Raw genomic sequence first — 2,530 nt, forward strand, 5'->3', positions numbered from 1 at the left:
TATATATATATATATATATATATATATATGAATACATACGTATACATGTATATATATTACAAGTGACTGACAGCGTATAAGAGATATACACATATGTTGGGTCATCACATAAGTAGTTTGGTGGTTTTAACTGCATGAAGTAAAAATCAGATGGGGATATATTAGACTACCTGCATCAACGTGCTATATAAACAGGCAGTGATTGTAGGTAGTACTCATTCTCAGTGCAAATTTTGAAGAGTATAGTTCAATTTTAACAGTTATATTTTCATAGTTATAACGGAAGTGACACAGGAGGATATTCGGCATATTTTGTTTTGTCTGTTCAATAAAGCAACAGCGCAAAGGGAAGTACAAGGAATATTAATACATTATATGGGATCGGGCATTTAGCGTAAATCACTTTCAGCGGTAATTCCTGAAATTCCGAGCCCGAAACTACGGCCTAGAAGACGAGACTCGTCTGGAAGATCTATAGAGCTCGGTGAGGACGTCCTGAAAGCCTTTATGGGACAACATCCAATCGTAACTGTTGAAGAACTATCAGAGAACCTTGGATTTGGTAATTCAACGAGTCATTCAAGTCAGCACAGGGAGAAAAATTACCATTTTTGGTTTCAAGTCGAAAGGTGTTCTTCCATTAGAATAATACTGCACCATATGCAGCAAGGATGATATCTGAAAGACAGGAGCAGTTTGAATGAGAAACGATGCCTCACCCTCCCTGTGTCGCGGGACGTTATCCCATTTTGTTATCATTTATTCCACAGAATTCAAAAACATATTCATGGAAAAAAATATGAATTCTGTAGACGACGTCAGAACAGTACTGGAGGTTTATTTTTCGTCAGGAACAAGCGAAATTTGGAAGAGGGGCCTTGCAAGTCTACCGGATAGATGGAACAGCATTGTAGAAAATAACTTTGATTATCTTAATTTTGAAAGATAAAAGAAGTATAAAAACCCGCAATATTTATGACTCAATACACATATAGATGATATGACAAGTTATGCTTTTACAATATAAGAGTCTTTGATAAATAAAGAACAACGAAAGGATGTAAGAAAATATTATTTGGCTTCTTGCCCACAGTTGTGTTGATTTAAGTATACGGAATTGACTCGGCATCTCAACTAATATATATTACTCGTATTAAATGTCTGCTTAACCACAAATTTAAGAAAATATTACGCCTCAAGTTTAGTGAATGTTTAATATGCGGTATTACATAAGAATAGTATGTAATTTGCATTTCAACAGAAATACAAATGATCAGCATTTATCCCATTCTAATGCGTCTCTGCAATATCTCCAAAAGCATTTGTGATGTGTTAGCTTGCTTGGTGTTTCGATCTTTTCTATTTATACACACACAACACCTTATATTCTTTTTTACTTGATGCAGTCATAAAATTGCCGCCATGTTGGGAAGTGTCTTGAAAACGTTTAGCCCAATTAATCGACTCGGGTACTAAATTTTGTACAGGCGGGAACTTATTCTGTCGGTTTTTGCCAAACCTCTAAGCTATGGTGATGTAAACTTAACAAGTTCAGTTGTTAACCGGTGGTGTAGAACAAAACATATGCAAATACGCACACGTACACTCATAGACACACATACACACAAGCATACATACACATACACACACGTGTATACGTATATATTCTATTATCTATAAATGATGGGCTTCTTCTATATTTCAGTCACTGAAGCCACTCAAGAAATTTTAATAGGCCCGAGATGTGTAGAAGTCACTAGCCCAATGTACCACACAGTGAAGAATTTACATACATACCTACTCACAAATGCATGTTCACATACATATACTGACACATACACATACATAGTCGTGTGTGTGTGTGTGTATGTGTGTGTGTGTATGTGTGTGTGTGTGTGTGTGTGTGTGTTGATAGTTTGATAGAATTACATGACAATGCGAGCGATACTGAGAAAAACATAACTTATTTATTGGTATATAATATGCATTAATATTATATCTAAACGTATGAAAATTTAGCATGCGTTTAATGTGTTCATAAATCAGATGAGAGAACGACTACTGTTCTATAACTATTTCCGCTAGCCACAGTAATGGCTGCCAATAATATTGGCCAAAAAATAACAGTCTTTTAGTGCAAAAGATAGGTTGCTTACGTCTGCTGTCAAGTAGATAGTCACAGTGTTTCATTATCCCGTTTTCCACAGCACACATAACTAGCACCTGGTGTGTGTCTTGCATTATTCAATATCTGATTTATATTCAAGACACCTTTTTAATAATATATATAGAAAAAAGAAACGTTCTTATAGAAAGCAGAATGGAATTAAAAACGTGAATCCGTCTTCCAGTTATTTGCTATGAGTGGATGAGAACAAAACAATACATTTGGAACGCCAAATTGGTGTACGATTTTGGTAACACGATATATTGCACCCGGAAATACCAGTTTAACATTGTGTATGGAAAACTCTTGATTAAAATGAAAGGCACTTAACATACATTTATATATATATATATATATATATAT

The sequence above is a fragment of the Octopus bimaculoides genome, chromosome 6 (genome assembly GCF_001194135.2).
Source record: "Octopus bimaculoides isolate UCB-OBI-ISO-001 chromosome 6, ASM119413v2, whole genome shotgun sequence".
Lineage (NCBI taxonomy): Eukaryota > Metazoa > Mollusca > Cephalopoda > Octopoda > Octopodidae > Octopus > Octopus bimaculoides.